Genomic DNA, 15,702 nt, shown 5'->3' with positions numbered 1-15,702 from the left:
TTTTGGTTTAAGCAGAGGTGTGTGTGGGGGGGTGTCTTTCATGAGTCAGGCTGGATACTGCACCTTGGTTCCCCAAGAACACAGAGGTGTCTGGTATCAACGGTACTCCTCTGCTCCCCACCCTGGAGTGAGAGGAATGCAGGCCAGCTGCACACTCTCCGCTTGCTCCCTGATAGTGAGGGGGGAATGGCTGGGAAGAAAAGCAAGCAGCGTCCCGGTAGGAATCGGCGGGGGGGGGGACTTCAGCCCTCCCTAATGGTGCCCTTGCCCCTACCCTGAGGTCCCCCATGCCCAGCCCCCACCCCTGACTCCTGCACCCCATACACACACCCTGCCCTGGCTCCTGCACTCCCCCACACCCCCGCCTCCCTGTCCACTCTCCGCATTAGTACCTGTGGAGAGAACATGAAAACGGTTGCTCACCTGTATCTCCATTGCTGGTACATGGACGCTCCTCTTTCTTCTTCTGGAGGTCACATGCTGCCAAATTTCTTGCCTGTCCCTCAGTCCCCTCTGCGCAGCCTGCTCCGATTCTTCAGAACGTTGTGCCTGTAGAAGCATATCTTGACGTCTGTCCAGGAAATCTTCATTTTCTCGTATGCAACGCAGGGTCGATACTTGTTTCTCCAGACCTCAAACCTTCTCTTCCAATATGGAGACCAGCTTGCACTTTGTACAGACAAAGTCGCTTCTGTCCTGTGGAAGAAAGACAAACATGGCACAACCTGTGCAGGTTACAACAGCTGAACGCTCACCATCCACATCACCTTCCTTCTAAGAGCTTCCTCAGCTGTTGCAGCAACTCACAGAAGCCTGCAAGATGAAAGCCTCAGTGGGCTCTCCCGAGGTGAACTGGTTCGCTGCTGACTGCCTTTTTATACCAGTCAGGCCCACTCAAGGCCCACCTGGAAGAAAGCACTCCCAATTCACACTTTTCAAACAAACAATCAAGCACACGGTCCAACTGACAAACTGTCCCCTGCAACAGACACTCAGATACTCACCAACACGGCCCCCCCTAATGCAGCACTTAGCGTACCTCCTCTCTGACAGATCCCAGGCAAACTCCCACTGTTAGCCTCCACTGTTCGCCGCGTCCCAAAGGACCGGACACTGATCCCCAAGTTAATATGTGTCCCAGATCTTACCCAATAATCACGCAGATGTCAATATTTTAGTATCTAAAACAGGTTTTAATAATAAAGGGAAAAGGAAGGAAGAGAGTAGCCGTGATTAAGAGATCAGTATACATACAGATAGATGAAAAGTCTTTAGGTCCCAGTTTCATAGCAGAGATGGCAATGCTGTTGATTTGTAAAAGTCTTTCTGGAATCAGTTTGAAAGGTTATAGTCCAACAGTAAGTCCAGGGGTAGAGTTTGTTCCAGTTTTTCCATGAGAATTCCACGGTAAATCTAGAGTAACCCCAGATACCCCCGTTGTGTGGCTTAGACCTTCCCTGTCAAAGCTTAAGCAGACCTGAGATAAAAAGGCTCAAGCCCTGGGACATTTTCTTTATAGTCTCCTAGCAAGTTGATAAACTTCTTGACAGCAATTATCACAGCAGGACCGTCTCCCGAGGAAGAATAGGCAGTGCAGATTGTTGCTTTGAAGCTAATTTTCTTTCTCCTATGCATACACAGATAAACTAGTTGTGTTCATTCACATAAGGCAATTAGCCAGTCAAACTGTCAAGACAGTTGACAGGTAGTTTACTATGTTGAATGACAAGTTACAAGGAGAGATTAGGACAATAATATTATTACACCACAAGTCCCATCTAAATGACAATATGCCCTTTTGACCTCTGAATCCACAGAATAAGGTAATGAAGCATTATGAGACAGGAACCGAATTAGCATCAACAAGCTAATTAGATCATATTGTTAAACGTCTAACAAGATCATAGACTCATCGAATCATAGAAGATTAGGGTTGGAAGAGACCTCAGGAGGTATCTAGTCCAACCCCCTGCTCAAAGCAGGACCAACATCAACTAAATCATCCCAGCCAGGGCTTTGTCAAGCTGGGCCTTAAAAACAACCACCTCCCTAGGTAACGCATTCCAGTGCTTCACCACCCTCCTAGTGAAACAGTGTTTCCTAATATCCAACCTAAACCTCCCCCACTGCAACTTGAGACCATTGCTCCTTGTTCTGTCATCTGGTACCACTGAGAACAGCCGAGCTCCATCCTCTTTGGAACCCCCCCCCCCTTCATGTAGTTGAAGGCTGCTATCCAATCCCCCCTCACTCTTCTCTTCTGCAGACTAAATAACCCCAGCTCCCTCAGCCTCTCCTCATAAGTCATATGCTCCAGGCCTCTAATCATTTTTGTTGCCCTCCACTGGACTCTTTCCAATTTGTCCACATCCCTTCTGTAGTGGGGGGCCCAGAATTGGATGCAGTACTCCAGATATGGCCTCACCAGTGCCGAATAGAGGAGAATAATCACTTCCCTCGATCTGCTGGCAATGCTCCTGCTAATGCAGCCCAATATGCCGTTAGCCTTCTTGGCAACAAGGGCACACTGCTGACTCAAATCCAGCTTCTCGTCCACTGTAATCCCCAGGTCCTTTTCCGCAGAACTGCTGCTTAGCCAGTCGGTCCCCAGCCTGTAGCGGTGCATGGGATTCTTCCGTCCTAAGTGCAGGACTCTGCACTTGTCCTTGTTGAACCTCATCAGATTTCTTTTGGCCCAATCCTCCAATTTGTCTAGGTCACTCTGGACCCTATCCCTACCCTCCAGCATATCTACCTCTCCCCCCAGCTTAGTGTCATCTGCGAACTTGCTGAGGGTGCAATCCATCCCATCATCCAGATCATTAATGAAGATGTTGAACAAAACTGGCCCCAGGACTGACCCTTGGGACACTCCGCTTGATACCAGCTGCCAACTAGACATGGAGCCGTTGATCACTACCCGTTGAGCCTGACAATCTAGCCAGCTTTCTATCTACCTTATAGTCCATTCATCCAATCCATACTTTTTAACTTGCTGGCAAGAATACCGTATCAAAAGCTTTGCTAAAGTCAAGATATATAACGTCCACCACTTTCCCCATATCCACAGACCCAGTTATCCACCATAGAAGGCAATCAGGTAGATACAGGTAAATACAGACAAATACACTTAGCATCTACCCTTGATTTCTATTACTACAAATAAATGGGTTATTGATTGCTGGTCTAGGAAATTTCTTTGAAATTCACATACAAGTAGATTGTCTTGATTACATTTCAATGTGTCTAGTTAAGTGATGGGTCAGACCCAAATTGACCATTCTGTCAGTGACACAGAAGCGCTGTTAAGAAAGATGCTTTCAGCGCCTTTTACAGAACCAACGACATGTTTGTCATTTGAGTATTCTGTTAATTAGATTCTTCTTTCTTTCCCTGAAAAAAGTCTCTGCAGTTATCTTTACACTCCAGGTGCTTTGTTGTGACGTGTTATTTCAACTTTGCAAGTTTCATTGCTTCAGTTGCTAGGGTTTGTAAGCGTGCAATGCCTCAGGGCTGTCAATCACTGAACTCTGGAAAAGTCACCGAGTGGAAAAGCAAAAAAACAAAAAAGTGACGGGAAAACCAGAGCCCTGGATGTTATTCATTGTATTGCACTGGGTTTGATTGTTACCCAGCAATTCTCTGGCGGGTTAAAAGCCTCACTGTGCACCGTGCGCTGAGGCTTAGAGCCCCTGAGTGTTGGCCCAGGAGTTGTGCTGCTCGCTTTCCTGGGCTCTGGGCGGGGGACTCCAGCAGATGCCCACGGCGTGCAGGGAGTGCCGATCAGAGGTGGGGAAGGAGGCCAGTAAATACCATGAGAAAACTTCAGAGGATGCAGCATGTGGCAGCCCATCTTCTCCCTAACACTGGGGATGAGACTCTATCGCTCTGCCACGCCCACACCCCGCCCTGGCTCCCCCTGAACCCCACTGCAGGGACCGGATCCGCAAACGAAGTGGGCCCCAGTTCTTTCCCCATGCACCTGACCTGCCGCAGCAGCTAGGCCCACTGAATTGGGGGTGGGCCCTTCCCAATAGCCGGTGCCCAGCTCTGGAACCCCCTCCCCATTCCCTCACAGAAAGTGCACAGATCTAGCCACTGTCAGAGCAAACGGCCTGGCCCAGCTCTGCACAGCAGCTCCCCACAGCGACCCCGAGGGAAAGGGCCGGCCGTGTGCGCTGGTGGACAGGCCCCAGCACTGACATCAGGGGTCCTGGGCTCTGTCCCCAGCCCTGGCACTGATGGGGTAAGTCACTGCTCCTCCATGCGCTCTGATATGGAGATTGGGGATACAGCCCTGAGCACAGGGGGGCCCTGGGCTGAGCTGGGGTCTCTGGGTGCTCTGTAATACAGTGATAATGGAGGGGAGGCAGAGGGAGGGGAGATTGGTGCTCACTCGTCTCAGCACCTGATGGGACAAGGGGAGAATCCTGAGCCGCAGACTGAGCGGGTGCTTAGTGACGTCGCAGCCCAGACACTGCGGTGATGGGCACTAGAGCCCCGTAGCTAGACAGACACGGGAGGTGTGTGCCGGGATAGCCAGACGTGTGTGTGAGAGAGAGGTGTGATGCTCACGTGTGTCACTGTTCCCTGTACCGCGTCCTCACCGAGACCAGCTGGAGGGACTGGCTGGAGCCGAGGAGAGGCCAAGCTGCAGGAACCGGCAGACATGCGGATGGGACATGGCTCCTTGTCCCTAACGACTCTTCCCAACTCACCCCGGAGCAGGAGGCAGCTGGCAGAAGGGAAATCGCAGGTCGCTGTTAGGGCGGCACATTTCTGGGAACAGGAAATTGAAACTAAACCTGTTACTCCTGGTTCACCCAGGTGCGAGCAGGAGAATCGGGCCAAATGAACATGAGGGAGCTGCCAATGGCCTGTGTCATCTGACAAGTCCCAGCAGCTGCTCCATGTGGCGCGGTGGAGGGGAGGACACACCCTGACCGGGCCGGGCTGTTGTGGCTGGGGCAGGGGTTCTCTCCCCAGGCCCAAGGGTGGGTGGTGCCTGTGGGTGGAGCTGACACCGGGCTGCTCACTCCAGGGCACTCAGAGAGGCACAGAGCTCGGGGGAAGCCCAGGGGCCTGGCAGCTCCCAGGGACAGCCAGAGCCTGGGGAGACACCGAGCCCAGAGACGGAGGGTAAGGACTGACTGGCCCCACCCCCACCAGCTCTTCATTCAGGCCCTGAGCCAGGACAGAGCCCCAGCCCCAGGAGACAGATTCAGGGTCCAGCGTGTCTCTGACTCTCCCTAAGACACAGAGCGCTTCCTCTCCTTGCAGCTGGGCCAGGGCTGCTGGGGGATCCCACTGCTGCCTGCACGTCCTGGCAGGGAGACAGCTGGACTCACCGGCTCCCAGGGCCAGGGTAGGACAGCAGCCGGGCAGGGCCCCTCAGTAACGGGGGCTGCATGTGGCTCAGGCTCAGGGCTTGTTTGGGACCATCAGGGTTTGTCTCCCCTGGGTGAGGGGTTTGTGCTGATGGGGCTCCCAGGGGTGAGGTTCCCTTTGAGGCAGAAGCCCCCCCAAACCTTCTCATGCTTGGGGCATCTGCACAGAGGGACTCAAAATCTCCTCCCCTCCCCATCACATTGCCCACAGATCTGGGAGCTGGGAATTGCCCTTCTCCTGCCCCTTCCAGTCTCTCCCCCCATCTCCCCCCTGCCCCCTCTCCCCTCCCCTCGGGCTGGGAGACTCAGGCCCTGGCCCGGCCCGGCCCGGGGCGGTCGCTCTTCCGGGGCTGGCTTGGCTCCTGCAGGTGCTGGGGGTGGGGGGGACAGAGCCTGGGGAGGGACTATGGGGGGGCAACAGCTCTGGGACTTGCAGCCCCCCCCAGGAGCAGAGCTGGGGCAGGGAGGGGCCGTTGGTGCAGAATCACTTCCCTGCCCGGCCCCAGCACTTCCCCCGGGGCCCCCTCACCTGGGGCTTCCCCAGGGGCCCGGTCCAGCCACCAAAGAAAGCCCCCCCCACACACACACTGAAGGAGTTCAGTCTCACTAACGAGGCTGAGTGGAGGTGAAAGTCAGGGGCAGGCTCAGGACAGTGGGTCGGGCTGGGGCTGAAGGCAGCTGCTGCAGGGTGAGGAGGAGGCAGTCGTGGCCCCGCTCCCATCACTGTTGTGCTGTTCGAGGTGACTGCAGAGGGGGACCCCGCCCACCCCAAAGCAGGGAGCTAGGGGACGGGGCTGAGCCTATGGGCTGGATTCTGACCAATCCCATTGTGTCCCCCCCCCCCACACACACACCCCTACTCCATTCACAACAGGGACAGGGAGCAGGATGGGGATCAAATCGCCCAGGTTGGGCCGGGTCCCTGCTGCTCAGCCAGAGATCCTCCGGCAACTCCCTCATCCACCCAGTGCCCCCTGCCACTCCCCCTCTCCCAGCAGCCCTTAGCTGTGGCAAGAGTCCCCCCCACCACACCCCACAACGATGCCCACGGCAGGGTTTGCAAGATCAGTCCCTGGTTGGCTCATGTATTTACTATTGCTCCGTATTGCATGTGATGGGAAGGGAATTTTTCTATGGAGATGGGGGGGGGGGGGGGGGCTGCACGGAAGCTCTAGCAGGGTCTGAAACCCCAGCTGGCCGGGCAGGCTCAGAATCCACTCCATGGGCTGCATCCACACTGAGCAGGCCAGACACGTGCCAATGCTCAGCCCTCACTCGCCTGCAGAGTCTGCTCCCTGCTGTAACCGGGGCTGGAGGGGGGCAGAACTGTCCACAGGAGGGTGAAACGGGGAGGAGATGGGCAGAGAGGCAAAATCAGGGCCGAGGTGGGGGATGCGCTGCCAGATGGGGCAGAGGAGAAACCCCACGATAGGGAGGGGCCCAGGGGATAAAAGTTCCCAGCGAGGGGCCTTTTCCCGCTCCCTGCCTGGGGCTGTGTCTGAAACGCGCCGGGCAGCGCAGTGCCCGGACCAGGCTGCGTCTCCTTCCCTGGACCCGGGTGACCGGCTTGCAAAGGGGCCTTGAGTCACTGGACTAAACACCCCGCGCACACTCCATGTGCGCAGACCCCGCGGGTTCCATCGGAGGGGCGTGTCGGCATTCGGCTCACAGCTGCTCCCGGGCTGTCCTGGCTGCTGCTCCGGGCGGCTGAATCGGGCTCCTGCAGCCGCTGTGATCCGGGTTCAGTCCCGTGAATACTTTGCTTTCACCACGTTCTTGTTGCTGCTCTGATGAACCGGCCGCGGCAGGGGCCGGGTCGCTACCCAGGGGCCCCTCTAGTGGTGCTGGTCCCGCTGCGGGTGCCGGGGGCTGGACTCGACCTCCCGAGGTCCCCCCCCGTCCTGGGATTCTGTGATACCGGCCTGGGCCAATCCCCCGCCTCCATAGACACCCCCTTCCCCGGGCCTGTCTCTTCTCTGTTCGCCCGGGGCTACACCGGCTTCCCTGCCCGACGCCCCTTCGCTGGGAGCAGCTGCCCGAGCCCGGGGACGTGGGGCTGGGGCAGGGCTGAATCCCTTGGGCGCTAGGACCCAGGAGCCGCTGGGAGGGTCGCCGGGCTCAGTCCGGCAGCGGGAAGCGACTCGCAGCCGCTGCGGTGACTCCGGGTCCCGGCTCCTGGCGCGATCCCCGAGCCCGGCGGCTGCTGCGGGGAGCCCGGAGCCCGGGCTGCAGCCGGGAGCGGGGAGTCTCCAGCCGGGCCCTTCCCGCTGCTCCCCGGGAGCCGCCCCAGGGCAGAGCCCCCGGCCCGGCCCCGCTCGGGGGGAAGGTGAGAGACCCCCCCGGGAGCGGGGCCCCCGGGGCCCCGGGCTGCAGGGGGCGGGTCTGGCCCCAGGCTGCTCCCCGCGGAGCTGGCTGCGATCCCCGGGCCCGGGAAAGCTGCCGCCAGCCCCAGGGTGTGCGGGGGGGGGACAGAGGGGGGGGGCTCTGCGAGCCACAGGGGATTGAGGGGTAAACAGGAATTGGGGAACAGGGATGCAGGGGGATGTGGGAGGGGGCAGGAGGGGGGGAGGGGGATGTGGGAGGGGGAGGAGGGGGGTGAATGGGGATGTGGGAGGGGGCAGGAATTAGGGATGCAGGGGGCGGGAGGGGGCCAGGGGGATGTGGGAGGGGGCAGGAGAGGGAAGGGGGATGTAGAAGGGGGCAGGAATTGGGGAACAGGGGAGCAGGAGGGGGGTGACCAGGGATGTGGGAGGGGGCAGGAAGGGGGAGGGGGAAGGGTGATGTGGGAGGGGGCGGGCGAGGAGTGACCGGGGATGTGGGAGGGGGCAAGAATTGGGGAACAGGGATGTGGGAGGGGGGTGACCGGGGATGTGGGAGGGGGTAGGAATTGGGGAACAGGGATGTGGGAGGGGGGTGACCGGGGATGTGGGAGGGGGTAGGAATTGGGGAACAGGGATGTAGGAGGGGGCGGGAGGGGGAACAGGGATGCAGGGGGTGGGAGGGGGAAGGGGGATGTGGGAGGGGGCAGGAAGGGGGAGGGGGAAGGGTGATGTGGGAGGGAGCGGGAGGGGGGTGACCGGGGATGTGGGAGGGGGCAGGAATTGGGGAACAGGGATTCAGGAGGTGGGAGGGGGCAGGAATTGGGGAACAGGGATGTGGGAGGGGGGTGAGCAGGGATGTGGGAGGGGGCAGGAGGGGGAAGGGGAATGTGGGAAGGGGCGGGAGGGGGGTGACCGGGGATGTGGGAGGGGGCAGGAGGGGAAACAGGGATGGAGGGGGAAGGGGGATGTGGGAGGGGGCGGGAGGGAGCAGGAATTGGGGAACAGGGATGCAGGGGGCGGGAGGGGGCCGGGGGATGTGGGGCGCTGGAGGGAGGCTGGGGGAACACACAGGTATCGGGGCAGGGGGAGAATTCTGGGGCTCAGGGGAGCAGAGCTGGACTAGAGGGAAACTCTGAGTGTCGGATAAAGGGAAGAAAAGGGGGGCTGTGGGGGGGCTGGAGGGGGAATATGGAGCAAGCAGAGACTGGCTGGGGGGAGGGCAGAGCCAGAGGGCAGGAGGAGGGAGGGGGATGGGCAGAGATACAATGGCAGCTCCCCCAGCCCATGGGGTAGGAGAGGGGGAGGGGCTGCCCCCATCAGTGGGGATCTTTTCCCCTAGAAATGGTCAAACAAGCAATTGGGGGGTGGGCAGGGGTCTTCCCCACCAAGAGCTCAGAATTTACAAGGCAAATATCCCATCACCCCTCCCCCCCCCCCCCCCACACACACAAATGCTCCCAATTTAGTCTCTGATTTTTTTTTCCAGACAATCTCATTATTCTGGGGGTCTGACTCCTGAATGTTGCGTGTTTGGGGCTGGCAGGATTCTGTGTCACACCAAAGTCACTGAGAGCAACAGCAGGCAAGGAGCCCTGCTGCCATTTCGTTTGATTTGGTTCAGGTTCAGATTCAGTTACATTCAATATGTTCCGTTTCATTTCCAGTTCTAGCCACCCAAAGAAACAAAAATAAAAGTTCAGTCACTGGTTTAAATCCTATTTTAATCTCAGTGGAGGCAAATTGATAAAAGAGAGCTGCATCTTCAAATGGAAACGGTTTTGATTTTTGACTATTTATTTTTTAACTTTACATGAGTTTTCCGAGTGGTTTTGTGTTGTCAGAAAAACACGATTTTTTTAATGAGCAATTTGTTTGAACCACCTAAAGTAACATCTTTAAACATTTGCTTCCTCAGATTGGACTCGGCAGCAAAAGGACACTTTTGAGGCCTGGGAACTTTCTTTCAACACTCACTTGTGTTGCTTGAACTGCCCAGACAATTTTTGCTCATTGATACAGCTTGGGCATGACATTTTTCTGATGTTCCCTCTAGTTTGGTACATTTTCTTTCTTACCAAGACGTGGCTCATCTGCAAATGAATCAAGAACTGGCCCAATCCTTTTCTGGACTATCCTTGGTCCAGAACAAGTTCCAATTTATCTTCCAATTTCAGACATGTCTGGCATTGTTTCTATGACCTCATGATTTCTGACTCAAGCATTTCCATCTTCATCCATGTTTTGGTTAAATGAAATTTTGCCGCTTGCCGCTCCCCCGACACACATTTTTTCTCCTTTCAGTTCAGTTATAGTTCAGGTTCACTCAGTGAAACAGTTGACTACCCCCCTTCTGGGAAAATCACCAGCCCACTGGGTATTTTGTTGTCTTCTCTTAAAAGGAAAAAAAGGTTCGGTTCCGGTTCAAGTGGGAAATCCCGGGTTGAACTGGGTCTCCGGTTCCGCTATGGGTCCAGAGGGGCAAATGAGATCAGCATTGGCCTGACTGTCCCTGGGGGCTGCGGGGGCAGCGCAGGGAGGCTCGGTCGTTAGCTGCCCCCAGCAGAGGCTCTGGTCATTGCTCAGGCTGAGGAGTCGGTGTCCGTCTCTCTCTGAGCTCAGGATACTGGAGCCCTGGAGCTCGCAGGGCTTCCTGGGGCAGATGCTGCTGCCTCTGCTGGGATCTGGGGGCCTGGGCTGAGGAGCTGCTGCTCCCCCAGCGGGGCCTGGGCTGGGACAGACCATTATTAAAGCCCCCCATGCCCAGCGAGGGGAGACTTCCTCCCTGGGGCAGCCCAGTGCTTTGCTGGCATCAACTCTTGAGCCAGAGCCTGCAGGTGATAAGACACCTGGGGGCAAGTGCTGGGGGCAGGCAGGCCCCTCTTCACACTGTGTCTGTTCCCGGGTGTCTGAGAGTCCCAGAGTTGCTGCCCCCGACACCCCCAGGCTCACCCCCCCCACAACCCCCGTTAGCAGTGGCTGTAGCTATTGGCGAGGAAACGCCCACAGGAATGCAGGACAGTGACCAGCTCTTCGTGCAGGAGGGAGAGGGGAGAGACTGGAAGGGGCGGCAAGAGCAATGCAGGGAGGGAGGTTCCGGGCACCCAGCCTTGCCCAGCCCCATTCCCTGCAGCCCCCCGGGGCAGTGACTTTCCTAGGAGAGGGGAGGGGCAGAGAGAGGAATAGCCAGTTCCTGCCTCTGCCTGGTCCCTGCGCTGCTGAGGGAATGGGCTGTTCTGGGGACAGTGTCGGGGGATCCCCCAAAGCGGCTCCTTTGATTCTGCTCTTTTCTGGCGTTTGGCTCAGAGACTCTGTTCCTGGGAGAGTGTAATAGCGTCTGGTGGGTTTAGTCCCGGGGGAGAGGTCGGGTCTGTGCTGTAATAACGTCACTGAGGCGTCTCCCAGCATGGCAGAGTCTAGAGTGTCTGTCTGCAGGGACAGAGCCTGGGGGAATCGGGGTGTGAAATGGACTAACACTAATTCAGAAACCTCCCGAACTTCCCTTCTCGCCCTGACAGGCTGCAGAATAATGACCCCGTTTTGCTCCAGACCGTCCCATCTTCCTAGGGGCCGGGGCAGGGAAATGGCTGTGGTGGATCCAGCTCAGGTAGGGGATTTTGAGGGAGCTGCTAGGGAGGGTTGTTGTAGAGGGGGAGGGGCAGGAAACACTCAGGGTGAGGTTGGGGGGGACAGGGACTGATAAACCTGCTGGGACATGCTCAGCCTAGGGCCTGGTTTATGAACAGGCCCATGGGAGGGGGAGAGGGCGAGGTGAACATTCCCCCATTTCTGAATCATGAAATTCCCACCCTGGACAGGGCTGGGAAAAGAGACCAGAGCGCTGGAGCCTGAACCCACTACCAGAGTCTGCAGTGAAATACAAAGGGGAGGTGCTGGGATTCCTGTCCCTGTTCTCTGCCCAGAGCTCTGCCTCCCACATCACCCTGTGCCTAGTAGGTGGGTGGGAAATGAGAAGACCCTGCCCTCCTCTGTCTGCTGGGAGGGACAAGGAGCTCTCCCCTTCTCTCTGTTCCCTGCAGCCTCCTGGCCACTCTGGGCAGGGTGAGGTGGGATTCTGCTCTTCTGACCCTCCCACAGCCATCCTATTGTTGTGCTTCTTCCCCCATGAATAGTGGGATTGTGGCTGGGGCAGCAGGCACTGAGTGGGGGGCACCTGTTGTTTCAGGGGCCGGTGAGCTTCGAGGAGGTGGCTGTGTATTTCACCGCGGGGCAGGGGGCTCTGCTGGACCCCGCTCAGAGAGCCCTCTACAGGGACGTCATGCAGGAGAACTATGAGACTGTGACCTCGCTGGGTAAGGGTTCCTGTCCCGTCCGCTATGTGAAGCAATGGGGCCTGTATTTCTGCCTCTGGTCAGGTTCTTCCCTGGTCAGTTACATTAGAGGGGAATGGGTCACTGTAGGGCTGTGTGGTGGTCCCTCCCTGTCACTCGGTGGGAGGCCAAACCTCCTCCCTGTCACACAGCTGGGGGGGGGGGGTAGTAGCTGTGCCGAGGATTCAGGCCCTCAGGCCGGGCAGAGCAGTCTGTGATCCCTGGGTTCTCAGTCAGGGCAGAGCACCAAAGTAGGCTAGCGCCTAGTTCCGCAGACGGTAGACAAACGCAGGCCTCCTCGCCGAAGGTGGGGAGACTGCTGCCCAGGGGTGAGGTGGCAGGAGGAAGGGGGACAGAGACCCACCCGACTGCACCACGTCCCAGCCCAGGACCCTAATGGTGGCAGAGTGGTCGGCCAATGGGTCATCGGTCATGTGCCCGCAGCACGCTGTCCCAGGATCAGGCCAACCCTTAACCAGGTGCTCATCTAGTTCCCTTGGGCTACTTCCTACATCCCCGGGGTTTGGAACCTCTGAAATGTGGGTGTCATCTGCCTCCTCGAGGAGCTCTGGACAGTCCTCAGATGGCAGCCCCAACAGCTCCTCAGCATCGCTGGCCCTGCGGAGACCTGGCGAGTCCTTCGCACGCCAGGCTTCCTCTGCAGGTTCCCGCAGCAGACGGGATGCAGCTCTGCTCCTTGGTGGTTCCAGCCCAACAGAGCTGCAGGACCCTCCTATTGTGCTTCTGATTCCTGTCCCACCCCTCAGCTTCCAGCGGGGTGGGCATGGCTTTCATGGTTCTGCACGAGAGAGGCCATGTTGTGGTCCCTCCCTAGGACTCTCTGTGGGAGCCCACACCTCATTGCTACAGTCACATAGTCCACAGCTCCAGTGTGAGAGAGCCATTCACCTCCATGGACATGCTAATTCATCCCCATCCCTCCACCTATCACAGCTTTCCTCTCTGCATTAATTCTCACTCACACACAGCATCTCTGTGCACCTCCCTTCCTAGGACTGGCTCCATGTGTCGGGAGAGCTCTGGGGGTTCAGACACAGGCAGGGATTTAACACCAGAGTGGTGTGTGCCTCGGCAAGTCCCCCAGAGCCCACAGTTCCTGAGAACTCCTAGTGAGGGTGTGACAATTCTCCCCTCCCCCAGACATCGGCCTCTCCCACGAGGGTTCAATGTCCATGTTCCCATCTGTTCAGATCCCACAACCCCCCAGCAAACCATAGGGTCATTTGAAACTCAAGACGCGCCCTTTGTGACAAATCCTGCCCCAATCCTCAGTGCACTGTGCTCATACCTGATTTCACCCCCTGAGCAGGACGCCCCATTCCCAAACCTGCCCTGATTGCCCAGCTGGAAGCAGGGGAAGAGCCTTGGGTCCCGGATCTCCAGGCCTCCGAGGAAAGCAACATCCCAAGAGGCACCTGCACAGGTGAGGAGTCAGTGACACTGACACAGAAACTATCTGGCAAATGGAGGGAAAATCCCCAAAATGTGGTGTGAGCCCCCCTCAGTTCTGCCTCGTCTCACCCAGGTCAGGCGCTGGTCAGCAGGTGTCGTATCATCATGGCAGATCTCGCTCATGGCTTCCCACCCACCCTGTTCCCTGTCAGGAGTTTCCTCCCTGACGTCACTTCCCGGGGAGTGTTTGGATGGGGCGTGGAGACAGAATCCAATTGCTCAGTCTCCCAACAGTTATTGTGTTGTGTTTTCCCTCTTTGCTACTCCCCTTCAGGGCCGGCGCAACCCATTAGACGACCTAGGCGGTCGCCTAGGGCGCTGCGATTTGGGGGGCAGCGACCGCGGCGGTATTTCCGTGGTGGGACCTTCCGCCGCCTCTGTGGGGGGGCAGCATTTCGGGGCGGGACCTTCCGCCGCCCCAAAGCTGGCGGCGCTCCTGCTCCCCTTTGTGTCCTTTCTGCCAGCCCAGGCACTGACTCCTGCCTGGACTCTCTCTCTCCCAGCAGGTGATGAGACAATGAGTGAGAACGAGGAGGGGAATCCGCAGCAGGAAGGTCCTGAGCAAGTGGAACTGCAGGGAAACTTTCTGAGAAGAGCAGATGGGAATTTTTCCCAGTGCTGGGAACAGAGAGAAGCCTGGAGGAATTGGCACAGGTCAGAGAGGAGGCTGGGAAACTGCCAAAGAAATAAAGTGGACGAGTTCATTGAATGCAGGGGAGGAGGCAAGGATCCTAAGGAAACCACAGCTCAGCAGGCAAATCCCAAGGAAGAGAAACCCTATAAATGCTTGGACTGTGGGAAAATCTTCAACTGGATCTCAACTCTTACTATCCATCGGAGACTGCACACGGGAGAGAGACCCTATAAGTGCGTCGAGTGTGGGAAAAGTTTCAGCGACAGATCACAGCTTGTTAGACATCAGAGAACTCACACAGGAGAGAGACCGTATAAATGTTTGGACTGTGGGAAAAGCTTCAGTCAGAGCTCAAGTCTTAATACTCATCGGAGACTGCACACAGGAGAGAAACCATATAAATGCCTACAGTGTGGGAAAAGCTTCATTAACAGATCAAATCTCATTTCACATCAGAGAACCCAAATGGGAGAGAAACCCTATAAATGCCTTGAGTGTGGGAAAAGCTTCACTGACAGATCAAGACTTGTTAAACATCACAGAACCCACACAGGAGAGAAACCCTATAAATGCCTCCACTGTGGGAAAAGTTTCAGTCAGAGCTCAAACCTTATTAGACATCAGACAATCCACACAAGAGAGAACCCATAAATACTTGGATTGTGGGAAAAGCTTCAATAACTGCACGAAAACATTCAATCTGAGCTCACACGTTCCCCACTGAAAAACTCACAGAAGTAAGACCTTGAATGTGGGGGAAGCTTTATCTGGTGCTCGCAGGGCATCAAGCCTCAGCAAATTGATACAGGGAAGAGCCCTCTCATGTCCTTCTCATGGAAAATGCTTCAGTTGGAGCTAACACCACATCGGACCCCAGAGACTCCTCCCCACTGGAGGGAAATTCTCTCCGTGCCCTGACTGGGGCTGGCCATAGTAAAAACTCCATTTCCTAATTCCCACCCGCATCGGTGGTATTTAGCTCCCAAGTATCCAGCTGCCCATGTCTGGGGGCAGGTTCCAGCAGCAGCTGACCCGGAGCTGATCAGTGACCCTCTGGTTTTGCCTGGTCTAAGCTAACTGCAGGCTGAGGAGGAGAAGTCCCGATCAGCCCCTGCTTCCTGTTGCAGCCCTGGCTGCTGAGCTGATGGGCCTTCCTGCCGCCTGCTCACCTGCTGGGGGAAGGGAGAGAGAAACTCCTCCAGAAGCTCCCTCTGCCTGGATGAAGTTCCCCCTCCTTCCCTTCCCCAAACATCTTATATATTCTGATCCCCCAATGAGCAGAGTGATTGTTAGAGTCACTGAATTCCCCCGTTGGGGAGAAATTGTCTCGTGCCCACATAGTCTCACATTGCTCCAGGTTATGCCAAAAACCATGTATTTTTTGTGCATTGAGTCCCTTTGAGACCAGGATTAAATAGATTCTAAAAGTGCTGGAGCAGGGATAGGGAAACATGGTGCTTTGGGTTCTGTTATTTGAGGGTGATGAGGTGAGTTGAAGGGATTCCCTCCTCTCCCCTTCACTGTCACGCTCCACCTCGACGCAGCAGCGTCTCTCCGCG

The 15,702-nt window shown here is 56.8% G+C and overlaps 1 pseudogene; it reads left to right on the top strand.

Moving 5' to 3' along the window:
* The first annotated feature begins 11,288 nt into the window (after positions 1-11,288).
* Positions 11,289-14,867, top strand: LOC135885358 (zinc finger protein 34-like; annotated as a pseudogene).
* The last annotated feature ends 835 nt before the right edge of the window (positions 14,868-15,702 follow it).

Source organism: Emys orbicularis, chromosome 11 (genome assembly GCF_028017835.1).
Source record: "Emys orbicularis isolate rEmyOrb1 chromosome 11, rEmyOrb1.hap1, whole genome shotgun sequence".
NCBI classification, from domain to species: Eukaryota; Metazoa; Chordata; order Testudines; family Emydidae; genus Emys; species Emys orbicularis.
Note: the sequence above shows the minus strand (reverse complement) of the source record. Positions and strands in the feature narration are given on the sequence as shown.